The 8,687-nt window shown below is 41.2% G+C and overlaps 1 long non-coding RNA gene across 1 annotated transcript; it reads left to right on the forward strand.

The window, feature by feature from the left end:
- The first annotated feature begins 1,902 nt into the window (after positions 1 to 1,902).
- On the forward strand, positions 1,903 to 3,866 carry LOC115800960 (uncharacterized). The gene is made up of 4 exons (XR_004021706.1): positions 1,903 to 1,940; positions 2,143 to 2,221; positions 3,433 to 3,555; positions 3,749 to 3,866. It is a non-coding gene; the product is annotated as an uncharacterized LOC115800960 (long non-coding RNA).
- The last annotated feature ends 4,821 nt before the right edge of the window (positions 3,867 to 8,687 follow it).

An 8,687-nucleotide genomic window follows, 5' to 3' on the forward strand; every position in this document is an offset into this window, starting at 1 on the left:
TCGAGTGTGCGTGGGAGTTTGCCCAACCAGTCTACATGTGCTTTGTGGACTTGGAGAAGGCATTCGACCGTGTTCCTCGGGGTGTTCTTTGGGAGGTTCTGCGGGAGTATGGGGTGTCTGGCCCATTGTTGCGGGCCATTCAGTCCTTGTACAACCACAGTGAGAGCTTGGTCCGTATAGCCGGTAATAAGTCGGATTTGTTTCCTGTGGGTGTTGGACTCCGTCAGGGCTGCCCTTTGTCACCGATTCTGTTCATAATTTTTATGGACAGAATTTCTAGGCGTAGCCAGGTGGCGGAAGGCTTCTTCCTTGGTGGCCTCAGAGTCTCATCTCTGCTTTTTGCAGATGATGCGGTTCTGTTGGCTTCATCAGGGGGGGGCCTCCAGCTCGCAGTGGAACGGTTCGCAGCCGAGTGTGAAGCGGCTGGCATGAGAATCAGCACCTCTAAGTCTGAGGCCATGGTCCTCAGCCGGAAAAGGGTGGAGTGCCATCTCCGGCTCAGGAACGAGTTCTTGCCTCAAGTGGAGGAGTTTAAGTATCTCGGGGTCTTGTTCACGAGTGATGGGAGAAGGGAACGGGAGATCGACAGGCGGATCGGGGCTGCTTCTGCAGTGATGCGGACGCTGCACCGGTCCGTCGTGGTGAAGAGGGAGCTTAGCGTAAAAGCGAAGCTCTCGATTTACCGGTCGATCTACGTTCCTACCCTCACCTATGGTCACGAGCTTTGGGTAGTGACCGAAAGAATAAGATCGCGAATACAAGCGGCAGAAATGAGTTTCCTTCGAAGGGTGGCTGGCCTTTCCCTTAGAGATAAGGTGAGGAGTGCGGCCATCCGGGAGGGGCTCAGAGTAGAGCCGCTGCTCCTCCACATCGAAAGGAGCCAGTTGAGGTGGCTCGGGCATCTGATTAGGATGCCTCCTGGCCGCCTCCTGGGTGAGGTGTTCCGGGCATGTCCCACCAGGAAGAGGCCCCGTGGTAGACCCAGGACACGCTGGAGAGATTATGTATCTCGGCTGGCCTGGGAACGCCTTGGGGTCCCTCCGGATGAGCTGGAGGAGGTGGCTGGGGAGAGGGAAGCCTGGGCTTCTCTGCTTAGGCTTCTGCCCCCGCGACCCGGCCCCGGATAAGCGGAAGAAAAAAATGGATGGATGGATTAATTAAATTAGTATTTGCCATCTATCATTATAATCAATAACATGAAACTAAAGGAAAAGTATATATATATGTATATATATATATATATATATATATATATATATATATATATATATATATATATATATATATATATATATATAAGTTACATATACAGTACTAGACAAAACTTTGGACACACTCAAAGTTTTGACCGGTACTGTATATGGAATGTGTAAGAGTCATAATACCACCAAATTTTAAAAAGACTAAGTAAACGTATAATGTGGTGTTCTGTGTGCTGTAAATTGGATTATGTGAATTTCATTTAAAATTGTTATTTTTTTTTCCTGTTGTGATGCACAGCTTGGAGGACAGACCCTTGCTCTGTGCTGGCCTTCAAGCCTGCAGGATTCCTGCTGTACTGACCTGACCGATGGCCCAAAAACAAAAATAACGACCTACGGCATCTTCAATACCAGGATCAAAACTGATCACATCACCAACGACACACTGATGGCCTACAACTTTAACGGAGGCGCCATCAGCTACAGTAAGGAAGAACATGCCTAAATTGAATCTATTTATAAAGAAATAAAAATTGATGCTCTGCACTATTGTTTGCTCCAATAAGCCAGTGTTTCCATTAACATGTAGTTTAGTTGAACCAAGAGAGGGTTTAACATGTCAGATTTCTGCTGATCATCAGTTTCAAGTACAGCATGTCAGGATCAGAACTTTCTCTTCTTTTCTTTTTCTGCAGGTAAATTATGTGAACAAGCAAACCGGGAATCTGAAGACAACAAGTAATTTCCTCTCTCTGATTCTCAAATGCACCAACTTACTGTAGACATATCATGATAGGCTGTTTTTGACTGCATCCTTCCTGCAGTGCACAATCTTTAACCACAGACTGGAAGCAGAGATATAAAGTGTGTTAGCATGGGAGCTGAAAAGAATCAGATTGATTAAATGAAACAGGAATCATGGCTGTCTGTCTGTGTCCAGGTGTGCTGAGCCGCCGTACGCTCACAGATCTGAGGCGGAGCTAAAGGAAGATTTCAGAGGCCGCAGCATCACATCACCTGTAAGACAAACATGCACATTAAAAATGAAGAAACTTATTTCTACATTAACAATGATATCAGAACTTAACTTAGTGGTTAAGAATTTAAAATATAAAATGCTGACAAATAACATCAAACACCTTAAATCAGGAAATATGTTAATAATAAGGTTATTATTAAGGTTAATATAGTAAAATAAATCTAATTTAAAGTTGCAATTCAGAAATTAAATCAAACAGTACTGTTTACTTGTAAAACTGCATAAAATACATACAAAATTACAGGGAATCTTTTTCAGTTTCAGCCCCAGAGAGCTTTGATGCTAATGTTTAAAGACCAGATTCTTGAGCCCCCACAGTCCAAAGGCATGCACTCAGTAGGTTTAGATTAAGGTTTCTAATTTTGCCCATAGATGTGAGTGGTTGTCTGTCTCTCTGTGTTAGCCCTGTGACAGGCTGGTGACCTTTTCCAGGGTGTGCTCTGCCTCTGACCCTGTTTTTTCCTCTTTTGTCTTTTTTTGTCTTTCTGCTCCCTTCTTTTCTCCCTTCTTTCTCTGTCGCTTCTTTCCTGCCTGTCAGCTCCAGTTGAGGTGCAATGGCACTTAAGCTTGGAGCGTGTAGAAAAATCACATTTCAGGGTTTGGACAGGCTTCAGGTTTGAAGTACAGAATAAAGGCAGTCTCACCTTTTTGCTGTGATAAAACACAGAAAACTGAAATCCACCTCTTCTGCAGAGTAATACCTGATGTTTTGGGTGAAATTTGAGGAGCATGAATCTAACCCAGCAGTGATGTGACAAAGGGTCGTTCATAAAACAAAAATAATGTGAATGCTTTTAGTCCTGAATTGATAATTAAACTTTAGCACCAATGCTGCTTCACATCTCAGACTGTGTGCGCTTCCATTTTTAATCCACACTGACTTTATAGCACATTTCTGAATAACGCAGAGAGTCCTCATTCCAGCTGAGGGGAGTTAGTTCAGAAAACAGGTGAGATGATTATAGCAGCATTTTACTGACGATTAGAGGATGGATGTTGCAGGCTGATTTTCTTTCTGCAAACAACCCTAAAATAGAGGCATTTGTGTGAGCAGTAACCCGGCAATCTGCAAGCAGATCTACTAATTACAGCTGTGGGGGTTGGGATCTACACTCACAAGCAGAGCTGCAGAGTGACACAGGTTTGTCTACAGTGTCACAGTCCTTCATGTGCATATGTTCTCTTTTCAAGGCCATCGAGGGTAGATCTTTCAAGTCCAGCATCACCATCCATCTCCCTCCTGCGTTAAAACAAGCTGCAAAAAAGGCTAACAAAGTCGCCTGCACTTTCTTCAAGAACAACTCCCTGCTCCAGGTGAGGCCATTTGTCTTCAGTCAGTACAGGCACATATGAAAAGATGTCAGAGCTCATTCACCTGCATTGTTTGCAATGTTGCAAAGCTTCAAGTCTGCAAGAATGAACTGTTTGTGCTCAAGTTTTTTGCTGTTCTGTGTGTAAAAAATTAGTTTTTATGAGAGGAAGGTCAAGATGTGTGTGTTTGTTTCAGGAGGGTCACAAAGATGCCAAGCCTATCAGTGATGTGGTGGAAATCACAGTGGAGAATGAAATCATCAAAGATCTGTCTGAGCCCATTACGATTGACTTTTATCATGAAGTCGTGTCTGTGAGTTTGTGCATTTTCTGGCCTTTTATCTGTATCAGCACGATGCCTGCTCACTTCACTGTCCACAGCTACTTTCTCACATTTACACTTACTGCACCAAAGTGGTAACTGTAGCTAATTTACTGTACTGCACTACAGATGACAATAAACTCAGATGCTGTCAAATGTGGCTCAGGTGCAGCTGCTGTTAAAACAAAAACCAGGATGCTTCTTGGTTCCATGACGTCTGTTTGTCCTCAGCGGTGCACACAGAGAAACCACTTGCAGGTTTCTTTTCTAACCTTATGTCTAACAAAAACAGTGTGACAGCTCATTGCTTCTTCTGTTAGTGAACTTTCAATGTCTGTCTTTGTATTAAACTGTGACCCCAAATATTATTTTAGCCTTGTGGTGATGGGCAGCAAGTCAGATTACACATGTGGCACACAGGAAATGAATATCACGAGTTACGATTTAAGTGAAAAATAATACTCACCTTTTTTTCCAATATTTATTTCAGGAAAGAAATTTAAGGAGATGTGTTTCCTGGGACACCAGAAAAGGTTGGGCCCCTTTAGAGGCCAAGATTATATGCTACTTTAACTGCATATTTACCTGTATTTCCCTTTCCATGTACCATAATTTCCAGTCATTAACTGATCCATATTTTCCTGCTGCAGATTCTCTGCAGGTGAACTGGTTGGAGGATGGATGTGAGACACAGCAGAGAGGAGAAAGCCACACTGTGTGTCTGTGTAACCATCTGAATTACTTCACTGTGCTGGTGGTGAGACATGCAGCAGATACGCTGCTTTTAATACAATCTATATAGTGTCATATTTTGGCGTATGAAGGCCTTGTTACGCTGTCTCCTCTTGCAGTACCTGGAGCTTCGACCAGCGCGCCACCTTCTGGCACTCAGTGCCATTAGATATCTTGGCTGTACTGTAGCTATCATCATGGCTTTTGCTCTTATAGTTTATATCAACAGAAAAATGGTATGTAGTTCTGTAGTCTATAAAAAGTAAATATATTTTTTTGCAATTATGCAACCTACTTATATGCTATCCACTCTGATGAATCTATGCTCTTCTTCTTAGTGGCCTCTCTCGTCTTCCTGAGCCTGATGTTTTTCTTTTCTACAGTCCTGAGCCCTCTACTACGAAGTGAGTTCATCATGCCAGGGTATCTTTCTGTTATCTGGATTCATATACCCTAACACTGGTGATCAAGATAAACCACCTACAGCAGAGACATTATCAAATGGTGATTAAAACTCTACAAAGAACATGAAACTATCACAGTAAAATCCAAAGACAACAGATGAACACTGCAGAGAATCATTAATCTGGAGATTTAGCGCACAGAGCTGTAAAATAAACATTTTAATTCCAGTGAATAATTTTATTGCTGTGCGCGCTCTCAGTGCTGCTGCCGAGGTGACGGCTGAAACTTTAAACTGGATCCATTTAGAGATTTAAGGCCGCTGTCCCACAGCCTGATGAATGAGTGGAAATCAGAAATCAAAGTGAAATGAATGTGGCTGTTTGAACAGGTGTTCTTGGTGTGTGCTCTGCACTCACAAAATTAATACACATACATTCCAGTGACAATGCGACACACAGTGGTTTTAGTAACATACAGCTTAACAAGCTGTACGTATAAAACAAGTTCTCCCAGCAGAGAACCTATACTGTGCTTAAGACATGCTGTAAATAAAGACTCAGCTTCCAGCTGATCTGAAACTGACAGTGTGAACATCACCTGATCCTGACAGCTTTAGTTTTTATTCTTTCAGCTGCATATTTGGTGCTGTTTAAGGGTCTGAGAGTAAGGATTAAAAATAAAAACAGATTTCAAACATAGGCTTAGTCTACACATACACATTTGATATGAAGTCTGCAAGTACAGCAGAGGTGTCCTGTTTTAGGATTATATATGAACACTTACAGAACAATTAAACGGTTGTAAAGTTGTTTGCTGCATCTGTGATTCTTACTGATGCTCACCAGGGAAACGCAAAGACTTTCAACCCTCCTGCTCTCCCTGCAGAGGTCTGAGGGATCTTCCAGGAATGGTGACGCTATTTTCTGGACAACTGTTTTGTCAGTAGGCGGTGATTTCATACCCGTTGATCTCTAATCTGCTCCGGAGCAGGTTAGGTTCACAGCATAAGTTACCATAGTGATTTCCTTGGGTAAAAACTGAGCCACCTTCATAGTACAGAAAACCCAGTGTTAACTCTGAAGTTACCTTGATATGCTAAGATCCTCCTCGTAGTCTAGGCCCCTGTCAATGTGGGGAGGGAGAGTGTGTACACCTGGGTGGGGGCAGTCATATAAAAATACCCAGGAAAATATGTTTAAAAAACACTGAGGTGTGAAATAAGCATCCAGCTGTTTTTTTTTGTTTTGTTTTTTTTTCACATTTTTTGGCCACAGCAGCTTTTATTGGCAGTGGATAGAGACAGGAAATGGGGGAAAGATACAGGGGAAGACATCATACCACTAACACATATAGAGTAGCCCATCTAAAGGTTCTTTTAGCTGCTTCCTTCACAAAGGGGTCACAACAGTGGATGGAGCCACATATTTGATTCTCTCCAGCTCTCCACTATCTTACTTCCTGTGCACCCTGTTTGACAAAAAAGAGGAAAATAACCTAATCAGTAAAGTTAAAGATGAGTTTTACTGCTGGCAACTTGTTTTATACTGCTATTGAAATTTTCCACAGATACCACAATAATATTGCTATTGTGTAAAAAAGATTGTTTTATACTTAAGCAGAAATAATGAATAAATAGTTGAATGTGGATTCTGGTCTGTCCTCCACAGGCTTCTTCCTGATGCTGCAGCTCTGCATGCTGGACTGGATCTGGAAACAAGCTGGAGGCTCTGCTCTTGGCAGCAGCGGATCGATCAGACAGCACATGTTGCAGGCTTAGAAGAGTTAAATGGACTAAGATTCAGCAGTCAGGCTTTGAATGCGTCCTTTTTTGTATATTTTTTTATTATAACGAATTTATTAGTTGATAAAATGTATTTTTCTTGCTCGTTGTGATTTTTACGAGGGTAAATAGCTACTTTTTGTTTTACATTGTTTTTCTTCACATTGCACTTTGGCAGTAAAGAATCTTCTCCAACTGACTGCAGTTTTACTGCCCACATTGAGGCCTGTAACCCTGGAAGAGATCCAGAGGAACCTGCAGGGTTCCAGAGCTGTAGCTGTTCCAGTGATCATCATGGGCTGATCATGATGTGTTCATACAATAAGAGGGATGAACTCAGTGAGCTGATTAAGCCCCAGAGGGAGCACTCTGGGCACCTAATGGAGTATTGCAGCAGAACGTCGACACATTCACATTTCCTGGGCCACAGTGTGTTCATACCTGCCTTCACAAAATATCAAGTGGACAGACTTTAATCCTTGCAGGAAGAAGAAATGTGGAGGGATTGCACTATTGTAGTTGAAAAGTGGCATATATTGGATATGTTACTACAAAGGAACATTTCTGTGGTCTGAATATTGAACTGAGAGCTGTTATAATGTATCCATATTAACTAATGTTGGAATTTGTCGTTGCTGTTTGTAATTTGTAAGTAAATTCCATAGGTTTGTGCTTTTTAAAATCCTGCTAAAATGGTTTTAACACAAAGTGCTCTTTATTTATTTGACTGTAAACAAGATTATGCAAAAATATCCAAGTAGATGAAACTCTGAGGCTGTGCAGAAAGAAAACGCATCAAACTGTGCTGCAGTTTGATGCGTTACTACAATCAAATACTTCTTTAAACATCTTGCTCAAAATGGAGATAAAGCTGTTGTACTAAAATCTATAAGCTATAATAACTGACTCCTGCATAATAATCACAAATACAAAATACAATTATCTCACTGCTTTCTTGTAATATTCTGGTTAAAAATGAAAATGCTGATTTATTTTTCACCTATTTGGAACAGATGATTTCTAGAGATATGAATCAAATTTAATTTCAGATTAAAATATGTTTACATGGCTTTGTTAAATACTGTTTGGCAGACATTTCTGTTTTGTTGGTTTAAGGATTCAAATTAACTAGGAAACATTCTCAAAAATCACTGAAATGCTAAAGGATTTTTAAAAAAGCACTAATGTATTTGATCTTAAAAAATCCAAACAGGTTCGATAACACTGAAAACACAAACACCAAATTACAACTTCAATCCAGCAAATATGAGATTCTTTTTTTCTTAGCCTGTCCTGTCTGGCAGGTTTTATACTGTTGCACCAAACATATTTGCTTTTCCAAGATGAGCTCCATAGATTCTCTATAAGCTAATTTGTTTATTGTTCACATAAGTGTATATATATATTGTGGTAATGCCAGAGCTGACAGGTGAGGAAAAAAGCATGATGTTCTGTTTTGTTGTATCTTCTGATTGTGTTTCTTAGTTTACAGTCTAGTTTCTCAGTTTGTTGTAGTTTTGTATTGTTTTTGGGTTTTGTTAATTTAGAGGTTATTCTGATTTCCCTGTGTTCTCGTCTTCCCGTGTCCTTGTGCTCCTGTGTCTGTGCTCCTCTGTGTATCTGTCTCCCCGTGTTCTTGTGTGTTGGTGTCTGTTATCCCTTCCGTGTCGGGTCTTCATTGTTTGTGTTTCAGGTGTCTGTGTCTTCCCTGTTGAGTTGTTTCATCGTCTTGTGTCAGCTTAGGTGCTGTAGTTGGGTTCTGTTTAGTCATGTTTGGATTCCCTCTGTGTGCCAGTCTCCTTGTGTGTCAAGCCTGTGTGTACCATTTTTGGGTTACTTCCTGTTTTATTTTGACAGATTTGTGTCCTGTGTGCTTGTGTTTTACTTTACCTGCCT

Source organism: Archocentrus centrarchus, chromosome 3, assembly GCF_007364275.1.
Source record: "Archocentrus centrarchus isolate MPI-CPG fArcCen1 chromosome 3, fArcCen1, whole genome shotgun sequence".
NCBI lineage: Eukaryota > Metazoa > Chordata > Actinopteri > Cichliformes > Cichlidae > Archocentrus > Archocentrus centrarchus.